This window comes from Bos grunniens, chromosome 3 (genome assembly GCF_055505025.1).
Source record: "Bos grunniens cultivar Pamir isolate PY7600 chromosome 3, Bosgru_T2T1.0, whole genome shotgun sequence".
NCBI lineage: Eukaryota > Metazoa > Chordata > Mammalia > Artiodactyla > Bovidae > Bos > Bos grunniens.
Genome location: NC_141167.1, coordinates 34801908 through 34817309, shown reverse-complemented (window position 1 = coordinate 34817309; position 15402 = coordinate 34801908). Strand labels below are relative to the sequence as shown.

General features: G+C 42.3%; 1 protein-coding gene across 27 annotated transcripts in view; it reads right to left on the bottom strand.

The window, feature by feature from the left end:
- The window catches only part of FGGY (FGGY carbohydrate kinase domain containing), a 532748-nt gene that overhangs the window by 395289 nt on the left and 122057 nt on the right, over window positions 1–15402 (bottom strand). For 2 of the 27 annotated variants that reach the window (XM_086390251.1, XM_086390254.1), the window contains exon 1: window positions 1557–2498. The exons of the other annotated variants lie outside the window; for them this stretch is intronic. The gene's annotated coding sequence lies outside the window, so the exon portion shown is untranslated. Of the gene's footprint in view, window positions 1–1556; window positions 2499–15402 lie in introns of those variants that run through there. 27 annotated transcript variants of the gene reach the window in all.

Sequence of the window (15402 nt, the reverse complement as noted above, 5' to 3'; positions counted from 1 at the left end):
CTGTTCTAAGAAATGACTTGAGAAGCTTCATTAAAAAAAAATAAAAGTTAATGACTGCTGGAGAACTCACTCAAAAACAACTTTGCTGAGCCGGTATATATAAAGTAAATAAGAAACACATCCTAGAATAATGCTGTAGCAAAAACACCCCAGAAAATACTCGTGTCCAAAGCTTCTTGGTGTCCAGGAAGCTGGGGGCAAATTAGGCCTCTTTGTGATCACTGGGATCACCCATTTCTGTTAGTCTCATTAAAAAGCAAAAAAGATATTTAAAAATTCAAAAGAACTCTTCTGGATGTCACACATTTCCAAAATACAGTGTTTTGATCATTCTGGGATAAATGAATCAGAAATGTACAGAAGGCATGGCCCTTAGTAGACACCAGTATGCAAACACTTGGCAAAATACATTTGGGGAAGTCCTGAACCCTCCAAAAGAGTTCCCTGATGGCTCAGAGGTTAAAGCGTCTACCTGGAATGCGGGAGACCGAGGTTTGATCCCTGGGTCGGGAAGATCCCCTGGAGAAGGAAATGGCAACCCACTCCAGTACTCTTGCCTGGAGAACCCCATGGAGGGAGGAGCCTGGTAGGCTACAGTCCATGGGGTCGCAGAGAGTCGGACACGACTGAGCGACTTCACTTTCACTTTCTTTGAACCCTCCAAGCCTGAAAAATAAGTCGACAAACAGTGAATGCCATGTGCCTGGATTCAGTCTGTCCCTCTGTTCAAGGGTGCTGGACTCAGAACGTCCAAGACTGCCATTCAGGGAGAGCCGCGGCCTCTGCCTGTGGAGAGTGACTGCAGAGGCAGCGGACCTGTGCTTCCACAGGGGCTTGCACAAGCGCACATCCACCCACGCCCACCTTGGGAAAGACGCCTTCACAAAGCAGGCCTGGTCAGAGGGCCAGCCGTGTTTCATGCTATCACCCTATCCACCCTACCCTTGAAAATACTCATAATTCCCACTGGACATAGGTCTGACTACTTAAAATTAGGCTCAAGAGGTATTTTCTGATGCTCATAGTATCTGAAGGCAGGACATCCAGAGAGAGAGAAAAAAACACACACACACAAAACTGTGTGTGTAAGCTATTCATTCATTTTCATTCCTGAGGTGAAGCAGATTCAGCTTTGTGAAGAGCCCAAGTTTGCTTCTTAAAGTTATATTTCATAATTTAGGTATCAGTGAGGATTTATTTAACTAGTGAACAAGCCACGATACTTTTTTGACAAGTATAGATGTGTGCTGAGTCACTAAGTCACGTCTGACTCTGTGACCACCATGGGCTGCAGCTCACCAGACTCTGTCCCTGGAATTTTCCAGGCAAGAATACTGGAGCATGTTGCCATTTCCTACTCCAGGGGACCTTCCCAACTCAGGGATCAAACCCTTGTATCTTGTGTCTCCTGCATTAGCAGGTGGATTCTTTACTGCTGTGCCACATGGGAAGACCTCTAATATGCTTACAAGGAGGAAAACCAACCTAGCAACAGCTTAACAACACTTACTTTAGAGTTCTTATTACTAAGTCTGCAAAAACTGTAGTGTACTCACAGGGTAGGATTCAGTTCAGTTCAGTCGCTCAGTCATGTCCAACTCTTTGCGACCCCATGAACTGCAGCTCGCCAGGCCTCCCTGTCCATCACCAACTCCCAGAGTTCACTCAAACTCATGTCCATCGAGTCGGTGATGCCATCCAGCCATCTCATCCTCTGTCGTCCCCTTCTCCTCCTGCCTCCAATCCCTCCCAGCATCAGAGTCTTTTCCAATGAGTCAACTCTTCGCATGAGGTGGCCAAAGTATTGGAGTTTCAGCCTCAGCATCATTCCTTCCAATGAACACCCAGGACTGATCTCCTTTAGGATGGACTGGTTGGATCTCCTTGCAGTCCAAGGGACTCTCAAGAGTCTTCTCCAACATCATAGTTCAAAAGCATCAATTCTTCAGCGCTCAGCTTTCTTCACAGTCCAATTCTCACGTCCATACATGACTACTAGAAAAACCATAGCCTTAACTAGACAGGATTACTATGTTTAAAAAAAAAAAAATCCATGGACACATAACTTGTATTTGCTATTTTCAGAGTCCACATGGATAATTCATCTTCACTGATGGCTGAGAGTCCCAGGCAAGCCTCCATATTGTGGTTAACTCTGGATTTAACTTCATAAATGAGGAGTTCATCAAGTTTTCTTTGTCCCCTTCAGGGGTCCTTTCAGAATTGAGCCATAGAGGATGAGCTCATGTCCCCATTTAGAAATAACTCTTCCAAGGCCACCATGTCTCTCCACTCAACTCCAGCCTCACAGCTTCCAAAGGTCACCAATGTTCTCAGCATTAACGGTGGTGGTGGTTAGTTGCTAAGTCATCTCCAACTCTTTGGTGACACCAAGGACTGTAGCCTGCCAGGCTCCTCTGTCCGTGGGATTTTCCAGGCAAGAATACTGGAGTGGGTTGCCATTTCCTTCTCCAGTCTCAGAGTAATATTCAGCACCAATTCTCTGGAATTCAAGGTGACTCTCCTGGGACATGAAAAGAATATATACAAGTCCCACTCTTCACATTTCATTTAAATCAACATCACTTCTTGCCCAGTTCACAGTAAAGAGGTTAGTGGGGACAAGTTATCAGCTTGGTTGTTAATATCTATACTGATGGCAATGAACAGGATGAGTAGCAGATATTTATGTGTACTCAAGACACAGAGGCTTAACCTGTGTCACTATCATTGGTGTACTGTAAACAGACTGACTGACATGATTAGGGACACACATGTGTATATTCAGTAACCGAATGAGTTGGTTTATACTCCTGCTTTTGTTCAGGCTCTTCAACAGCTTCTTAATTGGTCTTCTCTTCCTCTAGCCTCCCTTGCTCCAATCTACTTTTCACAATGTTGTCAGAAGGTTGTCTAAAAAGTCAACATAACTGCATAATTTCCAACTTAAAAAGCTCTGATGACTTCTTGTCACATACAATATTTAAAAATAAACAAAAATACCAGAACAAAACAAAACAAGATTCATATGCATTGAGGATCCATGCCTATGATCTGGTTGTCTCTCTTCCCAGCCTTCTTGATATACCATCATCCTTAAAGCCTATTTTCTGGCCATAACAAGCATCTTACCACTCCACCCACTGCAGCATGGTAGGCCCCTGTTAACCCCCATACTTTTCTACATAATGTTACTCACAAAACATGGTCCATAGGCCAACTCCAGCCCACAACCTGTTTCTATAAATCAAGTCTGATTAGAACACAGTATGGTCCATTAACCTACATACTGTCTCTGACTGCTTTCTCACTAAAATGACAAAACTGAATAGTTATGACAGATACCATATAGAAGCAAAGCCAAGAATATTTAGCATCTAACTTTTTACAGAAAAAGACTGCCAATCCCTGATCTAGAATTTTGGCCTCCCACTCATCCCTTGCCCCAGCTTTTCCCTTGGGAAAATTCTATGCATCTTCAGGAGATATATATTGAATGTGCAGATCCATATCTTTAGGGATCAGGATATCTTACAATTTCTGAAGAATGTTCTATAGTTATATTCCATTTCTCTTAGCTTAAGAAATCTGATTTTTGTTTCGAGTGGCCATGTGCCCACCTCCAAGTGATCAGTGTTGATGGTCTAAGCCAGTGCTGTCCAGTATACTCTGTGATGATGGAGATGCTCTACACACGCACCACCCACTAGTGCAGCCACTTTCCATAGAGTGACTGAGCACCTGAAACGTGGCCAGTGAGACTGAGAAACGGAGTCTTCGATTTTATTTCATTTTCAGTTCAGTTCAGTTGCTCAGTTGTGTCCGACTCTTCGCAACCCCATGAACTGCAGCACACCAGGCCTCCTTGTCCATCACCAACTCCTGGAGTTTACCCAAACCCATGTCCATTGAGTCAGTGATGCCATCCAACCATCTCATTCTCTGTCATCCCCTTTTCCTCCTGCCCTCAATCTTTCCCAGCATCAGGGTCTTTTCAAATGAGTCAGCTCTTCACATCAGGTGGCCAAAATATTGGAGTTTCAGCTTCAGCATCAGTCCTTCCAATGTACACTCAGGACTGATCTCCTTTAGGATGGACTGGTTGGATCTCCTTGCTGTTCAAGGGACTCTCAAGAGTCTTCTCCAACACCACAGTTCAAAAGCATCAATTCTTTGGCGCTCAGTTTTCTTTATAGTCCAACTCTCACATCCATACGTGATCATGGGGAAAACCATAGCCTTGACTAGACGGACCTTTGTTGACAAAGTGATGTCTCTGCTTTTTAATATGCTGTCTAGGTTGGTCATAACTTTCCTTCCAAGGAGTAAGCGTCTTTTAATTTCATGGCTGCAATCACCATCTGCACTGATTTTGGAGCCCAGAAAAATAAAGTCAGCCACTGTTTCTCCATCGATTTGCCACTGCTTTGAAGGAAGTCTGGTATTTCTTCAAAGGGTTAAGCATAGAGTTAGCATATAATCTAGTACTTTCACTCCTAGGAATATACCCAACAGAACTGAAAACATGTTCACACAAAAACTTGTATATGGATGTTTATAGTAGTATTTATGACAACTAAAAAGTGGAAATGACCTAAATGTCCATCAACAAGTGAACAGATAACAGATGTGGCATATCCATGCAGCTGACTATTGTTGTTCAGTTGCTCAGTCATGTCCTACTCTGTGACACCATGGACTACAGCACGCTAGGCTTCCCTGTCCTTCAGCATCTCCCATAGCTTGCTCAAACTCATGTCCATTAAGTCGGTGATGCCATCCAACCATCTCATCCTCTGTTGTCCCCTTCTCCTCCTGCCTTCAATATTTCCCAGCATCAGGGTCTTTTCTAATGAGTCGGCTCATGAGTTGACTATTACAAAGTCATAAAAATGAATGGATTTTATAGAAGCACTGATAGATGTTATAACTTAACTGAAATTTGAGAAACTTATGCTAACTGAAGGAACCCAGATACAAAATGCCATATACTGTATAATTCCATTTTTATGAAATGTCCAGAACAGACAAATCCGTAGGGACAGAAAGTAGATTGCCAGGGCCTGGGGGTAGGAGAAATGAGTGAATACTAATGATATTGGATTTCTTCGGGGGATGATGAAAATGTTCTGGAATTAGTGATGCTTGTACATGATCTTGTGAATATATTAAAAATCACCAAAAAGTACACTTAATATGATAAATATTATGGTATATGAATCATATCTTAATAAGAAAATTTTTAAATAGTCATAGCTGGCTATCATATTAAATTGTGTAGGTCTAAGTGAGCATGATAATCTTGTTCTCCCCTTTCCCTGCCTCTCTTATAGCTACAAGTGACGATGCAACCTAATTCTACCCAGTGATACCTAAGCAGAAGTCAAGTAGGAGAGCTCTTGGAAAAGCTTTAACTCTGCTCATTAAAAAAAAAAAGAAGAAAAAAAAAGGAGACACTGCTTTCTTCATTTCTTCCCCATTCTTCTACCATTAAAGGTAGATGTAATGTCTAGAGCTACAGTAATTATCCCCTAACCATGAGATAATTAGCATGAAGGAAAAGTCTACAGAACTAAAGATATGCTGGTTTTGAAATGGTCAAACCACCTTTGGACTTTCATTTAGGAGCAGAAAAATCAAGTAGAGTAGGAAATCAAGCCTACTTGTTTAAGCCACTGTAAAATGGTATTTTGATGAGTATATTGTTAAACAAGTTAATTTAATATAACATCCAAAAAAATTCCTAGCACTTGCTAAGTACTGCAAAACTGTTAGGTATTATTGTTGTCATTAGAACTCAGTGTTTCTCAACCAGTTTTTCACCATCAACCCCACTAAAGAGAATTTTCAGACATTCCTTGGGGACATCCCTGCCCCTATCAAGTTTTAACACCTGTATATCGGTTTACAATGTCAGGTACAGCTGAGTTTTAGAAGACCACAAACCATTTTAATGCCTGAGATTTTTTCATCCTCCAAAAACCAATGTTTGCACTCTTGCAGATATATTCCTGATCCATGCTTCTTCCTCACTGCAACTCACTGATTTAAATGAGAGCTTCTTAGTGTTATGAAGCTGAATGCATTCCTAATTGATTCATCCTCCTCTACTGCAACCCATGGATTTAAGTAAGAGTTGATATGATTATATAGACCCCATGCCACTGGCCATGACAGATTCCCCTGGGAATGGACACTTGCCTAAAGCTGAGACCATTATAACACCTCACGCCCATGGGTATAGTTTAATCAATAAAGAGGGTGGACCTGACTCATATGAAAATAATCAAAATTCTTCCCCGGGATTTTGGAACTTGTTGTTCTCCATTGTAGAAGCTACAGTATGTGAGCCTGAGAACTCCCTGCAGAGGTGTAGGGGAACCTGGGCAACAGGAATGAAGGCAGCATTGACAAACAGGAGACAAGGCTGGTGATAAGGAGATGAATAAAACATAGTAGCATGACCTAAAGAAGGTCCCAGGCTAGTAGAGGAAGGAATTGCAACACAATGTGCTAACTGCTGGGAACAGCCTTGGCCTCCAGGAGAAGCACTGGGGGATCCCAGAGGCTTCCACGAGACGAGAACTGAGAAACGAGGCTATGGCCACATCACAAGATATGACACAAGATGGTCCACAGTCAAGCCAGCGCTGCTGTGGCTGCTAATTTCCACACCTCAGTAAGGCAGAGAGCACAATATTAGCCAACAATAATAATTTGGAGGCTGGTACCAACATATCTAGGCTTCCCTGGTGGCTGAGATGGTAAAGAATCTGCCTTCAAAGTGGGAGACCTGGGTTCAGTCCCTGGGTTGGGAACATCCCCTGGAGAAGGGAATGGCTGCCCACTTTAATGTTCTTGCTTGGAGAATCCCATGAACAGAGGAGCTTGGCAGGCTATAGTCCTTGCGATCACAAAGAGTTGAACAGGACTGAATGACTAACACACCAACATATTTATTAATAGCCTTTGTGGATGTTTGTGTTGATGGTAGGGAAACTGGAATACAGAAAAAGTATAGTGAAAAAAAGGATTATCTCACAACACAGTTACATCTGTTTTATATAGAAAAACAGCTTCACTGAGGTATACTGATCATTTTACTGTAGCTTCTTCCAGCCTTTCCCAAGGCCCTGTCAACAACACTGAAATATTCTCTTTTGAGCCTCTCCAAAACTTTGTGGTGTAGCATTAGCCTTGCTCCCATCATGTGATGAGGAAATATGAGCTTGGTGAAACTGGAAGAACTGAAGGACTGGTGTTGAAGCTGAAACTCCAATACTTTGGCCACCTGACACGAAGAGCTGACTCATTTGAAAAGACCCTGATGCTGGGAAAGATTGAGGGCAGGAGGAGAAGGGGACGACAGAGATGAGATGGTTGGATGGTATCACCGACTCTATGGACATGGGTTTGGGTGGACTCTGGAAGTTGGTGATGGACAGGGAGGCCTGGCGTGCTGTGGTTCATGGGGTCGCAAAGAGTCAGACATGACTGAGCAACTGAACTGAACTGAGAATTGCCCGGTGAGTAGGTGGAGCAGATGTGATTTTGTACCAGACTCTGACTCCAAAGCACAGCACCCCCCACCACCACCTGACTCCTCCACAAATATCTGACCACAAGCAGCAGCAGTCAGAATCAACACCACCATGTCCCAGCATCTTCCATCTGCCTCTCCAGATTCACTCTCTAACCTTCTCCCCACTGCTTTGTGATCAGGATGCATTTGGTGTGGATCATACCAAAAGGCTCTCTGCCCTCTGGCCTGGGTTTGGCCAATGTGGGGGTAAGGGAGGGGGCACTGAGGGGTATCAGCAGGCAAGAGGGAAGTGTGGCCTGGACATGGCTCTCTACCAAAGGTCACACTGCTGAACTTCTCCATACATAATCTCTCCGGGACCTGGTGACACACCCGCCCCTTGCCCTTGACACAAGCTCCACATTTGGTAGCCTGGGGCTCTTGCACACTATCCTTGTGGTTAGCTCACACTTGCCCACTCTTCTCAAACTACCTCACTGGAGTATGCCACCAGCTTCTTGCAGGGACTCTGGCTGATGCTGTGACAAAACAGAATGGACACAGGTGTCCCAGAGGGGACTGGATGAATACCAGTGGAACTTTCTCCCACCTCTCGCTCTACTCATAACAGCAGATTCTGGAAAGGGAAGACAAAGAAGAGCTATGAACATGTGGAGATGGAGGTTAAGTATACTATCCATCTCATTCCTCAGAATCCTGCCTGATCTGTATACCCTGAATGGATGTAAGATGTTGCCAGGTAACTAGAATCTGGATGAAGCAGTATTTGTGGTGAAGATCTAGGACTTAAAAAAAGCTTTTTTTCCCTCCAGATTGAGTAGGATGCCAGGTTGCTATTAATCAATTGCTTTCCACCCCTACCCTCCGTTCTCTTCCTGGCCCTTCAAAAGCTGAACTTTCTGCGCCAACAGAATAGATCAAATTAATTTCAGCATAGGAAGGTTAAGTGCTGTCAACACCAAGTTCCATTTCCCCTTAACTAGTAAGAACAAGTGTCAATATAGTCATGTTAGAAGAAAAATTCAAACACGTTTTGATAGAGTTATCTTTACAATTTTTGTCTTTCCAATGGATTGTTGTAAGGGATACATACTAAAGGATCAAGATATTTCTGGAGAGAGAAAAACATCAGGAAGTGACCTGAGACAACCATTAAACTGATCTTGGCCTTATGACTTTACCTCGACACCCAAAAGTAAAACTCTTTTGTCAAAAAAATGCCCCGAAGTATAAATCGAAACCTTTTTATATTTTTCCCCCAATAAACTAAGTTTGCTAGATCTCAATAAAATTATCAGTGTTTTCTTAGAGACGAAAAAAGATGAGAGAGTGCTTGTTTGTGCTGTTCAATCAATAGGCGTAAATGATGGTTTATTAATGTAGCACCTCTAGTCACCTTTTAAGCCTGGCTTCTTCTTTATTTGCTAAATAAACCTTGCTCAGCTCTTTCTCCCTACTTGCTCATTCTCCTTTTCTCTCCTCAAACACACACAATCAAATAATCAGTTACGTAGGCCCACTGATTTTATGTCCCAAATACACTGACTGTGTCCCTTTCACCCTGTCACTAAGGAGCTCGTGCTCTCAGTAGCTCAGTTGGTCAGAGCAGGGCTTCTCAATCTTGTCACTACCGCCATTTGGGGCTGGACAGTTCTTTGTTGTGGGGGGCTATCTTGTTAGTAGAGGATGTTTAGCAGTACCTCTAGCCTCTATTACTAAGATGCCCACAGCACACCCCCTCCTCATGTCTACAGACTTTGCCAAGTGTCCCCTGAGAAGCAAAATCACCCAGGTTAAGAACCACTGAATTGGGTAACAGGCTCCTATTAGGTCCGCCTGCATATGCTCTTCTCCCTTCAGAATTTATCCACCTTATAAGGGACAGCCATGTCATTCCTGTGCTTAAACCATCCCCTGACTACTCCCCACTTACTCTACATTGAAATCTAAACTCTTCAGGAAAAATATACAAAGACACCCTGATTGGGCCCCCACTGGCTTCTCTGGCCCCTACAAGCTCTGTGTGCTGTGGGTGGACAGGAGTTATGCCAGTTTTCCAATATCCCACGTAGTTTTCACATCTCCAGGCATTTCCTCTTACTGCAACTCCCTCCTTCCTTCTATCCACACTCAACTGTCCCCTTTTCTCACTTCCCACTTGGAGAAATTTTCAACTGCTTTCTAAAATAGAGATTGCAAACTCAAGTGTATTCAAGGTCAGCTTTGTTGTAGTTCAGTCCCTAAGTCTGTCCGATTCTTTGCGACTTCATGGACTGCAGCACGCCAAGCTCCTCTGTCCTCCACTGTCTCCCAGTATTTCCTCAAATTCATGTCCATTGAGTCAGTGATGCTATCTAGCCATCTCATCCTCTGCCATCCCCTTCTCCTTTTGCCTTCAATCTTTCCCAGAATCAGGGTCTTTTCCAAAGAGCTGGCTCTTTGCATCAGATGGCCAAAGTATTGGAGCTTCAGCTTCAGCAACAGTCCTTCCAATGAATATTTAATTTCCTGTAGGATTGACTGGTCAGGATGGTTAACATAAATGAGTAAAGCTGAGAGGACTGTGGAACAGTCGCCCACACATAAAGGCAGTCCCTTGCCCCTCAGTTTCTCCAGCTCTAGGATACTGTTTCATGCAGAGAATGGCCCAACATTGCCAAATGTGGGAAGCTGAAGGATTTTTATATTGGGGTATCTGAATTTTTTTAAATAAATAAACAAACACGGAGTGGCTGAAACAAGACACATCTACAGGCAAAACCTGCTGACCATCACTTGCCATCTACACTCTCAGGATCTCTAAGCATTTATCACTACACTCAGAGTGTTTACATTCCTGTTCCTCTATAAGCACGACAGTATCTTAAGGTCATAGGGTCAGGTCCCTGTTTCTTTCATTTATTTATCTGTTTTAATTCACATACCATTTTTCTTCTTTCTCCCACCTACTCGTTCAGTCATCCATCCAACTCACCAATAGATAGAATCACATTTCTATAAGCACTCTGTTAAGAAGGCAAAAACAAAGAGACGTGATCTCTGGTCTCAAAGTGTTCCTAGGCCAGTGAGCAGAGACACAGACAAATGATTATAATACACACACTCATGAGAATATTATGAAGGAATCACATACTCAAAGCACAACACTCAGACAACAGAAAAAGCGCTGAACTATCCCTCGTTGAGTCAAGTTGGCTTCAGATAAGATTTGAGCCAAAGGCAGAAATATGCCCCTTGGTAAGCGAGAGTGTTCCAGGCCACACGAACAGTCTATGCTGTGGTGTGTAGGTAGGAGAGAGATGGCACATTTGAGGAACTACAGTAATGCCGTTCTGATCTGAAACAGGGAATAAAAAGAGTGAAAGTTCACAGTATATCACTCTTAAACGGGCAGTATTCAGTGCAGTTCTTGGCACCTAGAGGATACTCAAAAAGTATCTGTTTAATTCATTCATTCAAAAACTGGGCAGGAAGGAATGCTGATCAAGCATAGCTTGACAATAATTAAGCAGTCCCTTAGACATGAGAGAGATGCTAGGGGAATACATAATAGGAGTTGATTGAGGAACTGTTACCTGATCTAATATAAGAACCATTCAATTGATACAGTAATAACAGTAATAAGTGACATTTATTAAGTGCATACTATAGTCCAAGTACTTAACTAAGGGCTACACCAGCATTATCTAATTCAATGGACATAAGGATCCTATGCAGTATTATCATCCCCACTTTACAGACTAAAAATAGGCTCAGAGAAAGGAGTTGGGGCTCAAACCCAGGAATGTCTGAATCCAAAGTTCAACCTCTTATTCAACACAGTTTTGTTTTGTTTTGTTTTTAATGGAAAAAATCCCTGAGGATTTCTTGCAAAGGCTTTTGGTTGTGTTTGAACCCAGAGCATCAGAGTACCAAGGAATAAGCTTGCTCTCTTTGTGGGTGACTAAAATTTGTCCAAAATAAAAGCTACCTTCTAAAGTAAGCAGAGAACTGACCACCAACTGGGAATTGCCACATCAGCATAATGCTGTTGCCAGCAGCTCTCAATTAAAAACAAACAAACTCTTTAGAAAACGCCATGGAGCGGGGAAGCAGGGGGAATCTCCTTCCAGAGCTAGCCCAGGCCAGGCCTGTCTGCTGGGGACAGCTGGGTGAAGCTATCAGAAGACCCAGATGACCTACAGAGAACCCATCCAATATTGAGACTCCGAGAAAGTAGGCAACAGGTTCCCTGTTACAGGGGGCAAATTTTTGTTTACTTTCAGACACCTGGACTCCCTTATATGTCATATTTGTAAATGACATTAAAGTGTCTTCAATGTGAACACTGAAATTTCACAATTTGTAATGAACTTCTCTGTGATTCAGCTGATTTCAGTTCAGTTCAGTCACTTAGTCATTTTCTACTATTTGCAACCCCATGGACTGCAGCACACCAGGCTTCCCTGTCCATCACCAACTCCCAGAGCTTGTTCAAACTTACGTCCATCGATTTGGTGATGCCATCCAACCATCTCATCCTCTGAAGCTCCAATACTTTGGCCACCTGATGTGAAGAACTGACTTATTGGAAAAGACCCTGATGCTGGGAAACACAGAAGGCAGGAGAAGGGGATGACAGTTGATTTCATGGATAAAGCAAATGTACCTAAAACAAGGAGCTAAAATCTGCAAGGGAAAGATGTGTTTTCAAACACCCATTGAGTACTTATCAAGCACCATTTTATATAAAGATGATATTGTAACCAAGGGAAAAAAAATTATATATAGGCAAATTATATATAGATAGCAACTTACTACGGAGAAGGCAATGGCACCCCGCTCCAGTACTCTTGCCTGGAAAATCCCATGGACAGAGGAGCCTGGTGGGCTGCAGTCCATGGGGTCGCTAAGAGTCGGACACGACTGAGCGACTTCACTTTCACTTTTCACTTTCATGCATTGGAGAAGGAAATGGCAACCCACTCCAGTGTTCTTGCCTGGAGAATCCCAGGGATGGAGCCTGGTGGGCTGCTATCTATGGGGTCACACAGAGTTGGACACGACTGAAATGACTTAGCAGCAGCAGCAGTAACTTACTAGAAGAGGTCTGCTATAAGCAAATCTAGGTAATTCTAGTTGATTACTTCTACTTCTTATCCATTTGTCATTTATTTTCTATTTTTAAAACATTTGCTTTCTTTTTATTCCCATTTTTATTGAGCAATAATTCACAAATATAATTGTGTATATATTAAAGTATACAACATGATTTGACATACATATATACACTGTGCAATGATGATCAAGATCATACCCTTGTTACTTATAGCTCCTGTAACACAGATGAACAGTTCACTATTTTATGCTGATAAAGAATACACATTCTGCAATTAACGTCACCTGGGTTCAAACTGCCACTTTGCCACTTGCTACTATGTGATTTGGACAAATGACAAGTTTTCTCCAAGTCTCAGTTTTCATCATCTATAAAATGGGTGTAATAATGGAGACTTAGATATATTCCTTCCAAAGCTACCTGAATGACCAAATTAACGTTGTAGAAGAAATGGAAATAAGAAGGCACACTGAAAAACATTTAGAAAGTAACACAAGCAAGTCACAGAGGTGGACTAACACGACATTCTGAACATGACATTTGTCAGAAAGGCAGGCATCAAGAATGAAACCAGGTTTCCGCCTGGATCCCTCAGAAAAGATAGTGAATCACTTGGATGAAGCAAGCAGAAAAGAGGAAGGTGATGAGGAATGTGAATCTGGGACCTTCTGGTGGAGACAACAGTGGAAAGCTACCTACGTCCTGTGGCCACTTCTATTTTGAAGAAGAGTTCTGGAAATACAGATTTGGAAGTCATGGGCTCATACACTAATAAGAAAACCAAGCCATGTACACATTGAGTTACCCCAGAAAGAATATTTCAGCACAAGTTGCAAACCAGTGGCCCATGGACCACATCTGGAACACAGACTTGTTTTGTTTGGCCTCCACAGCTTTCTAAAAAAAGCTTCAGCCAACATACAAAAATCTTAAGATTGCAACTCTTTTAAAAATTGCATTTCTGGTTTGTCTTGAAAAACTAAGACTTTGCAATACGGGGCCAGCATCCCCTCTGGAGATCATTTCAGAAAGCCCCCTGAGACCAGGCTCACGCCACACAGTTAGTTCACTGTAGTTGTCCCCACTCCCAAGGTGTGGACGTGTACAGTTATCTCAGCCTGTGTTTCTCTTATGCTATTTTCTGGGATCCCACAGAAACGTGAGTTTGCTTCTTTCGTTGTGCAGTTCCTGGCAGAAAAGAAAGAGAAACAAACCAAGGCCAGGAGCCTCTGAAAACTCACATAAAGAGACTCCAGAAGAGGAACCTGTGAATGAGACACAGACAGAAGTGTCAAACAGGTGTAAGCATGCGAATTATCATCAAGGTCAAGGGAATAGAAGGGTCACTGATTCATTCTTGATTACTCTTTGCCTGAAACTCCCCTCCCTCACACCAGCAAGTCTTTTCAGCGTCAGCTTCATAATAGATCCCCACTCTAAACACTTTCCATCATCTTTATGACTGTGGTCCAAAGCACAGTCATTTCTCACTTGGATTATTGCAACTGCTGCTTGCCTGTTTCTACTCTTATCTCCCTACAATCCCTGCTCCACACAGCAGCTAGAAACAGCTCCTTAAAATGTAAATTGGATCATGTCACTCTTCTGCCAAAACTATGCAGTGGCCTAGAATCAGCTGATTCCAAGGCCGGACAAGGAAAGTACTAAGTGACATCCTATGGTGCCTGGAAGTAAACATGTCCTCAAAAAAAAGTTGGGGCACAGAAGGACACAGAAGCCGGTGTGAAGGGGTTCCCAATGGTTAAGTCAAAGACTGTTTAGGCAACAAAATAATGATAATACTGGATTATAACCAACAGAATAAAACAAGAATTCAGAAGCACATATTGAAAATAATAAATAAATATTTGAAAGAATAAATAAGTAAGAGACAAGGGGAAAGTCACTAACAGGAGAGTTCCAGTTAATAAATGTAGAAGAAAGTATAAACATAGAAAAACACTACCTGGCAAAACCAAAGGAATACTTGTCTCAAGCAAGAATTAATAATGAACGCTAAAATTACTGGGCAAAGATACTACAGGAAGCATGATATTTACATAGTCTCAAAGGATCTCCCCACGAGGTAATATTAATTACAAAGGAGGAGATAGTAAGTTTATACTGGAAAACCTGGGAGACACAATCTTAACCAAGAGACATCACAAGTTGACCTCACCAGTGATGGGGCAAATCAACATCACATGCCTCCTGATATCATGTACTGTAAAGAGCACATCATTTCTCTGGTTTTCCTGCCAAAAATGCATAATGTAAATGGAATCCTGAGGAAACTTCAGATAAGTTGAGGGACACAACACAAACTAACTGGCTGGATGCTTTAAAAGGTCATGGTCATAAAGAACAAGACTGAAGAACAGTTCCAGATTAAAGCGAACAAAGAGTATGTCACAATTAAATGCACTGTAATTCCAGATTATGTTCTGGACCAGAAAAAGAGACATCAGTAGAACAATAGGAAAGAGCATAATAAGTTCTATACATCGATAATAGCTCTGTATGAATGTCAATATCAGGTGCTATGAATAACACCTGATTCTGACCATTGTACAGTGAACATGGAAGATGTCAGTGGGAGAGAGAGGAGAAAAATGTGATGGCCAGAGAGACACAGAAGGTTCCAACAGTAGCTGAAAGTGGTGGGTAATTTTTCAGCAGATAAGAGGTATATGGATGTCCACTACAATATTCTTTATTCCTTATATATGCATTATATTATTCTGCATGTATAAACATGTCA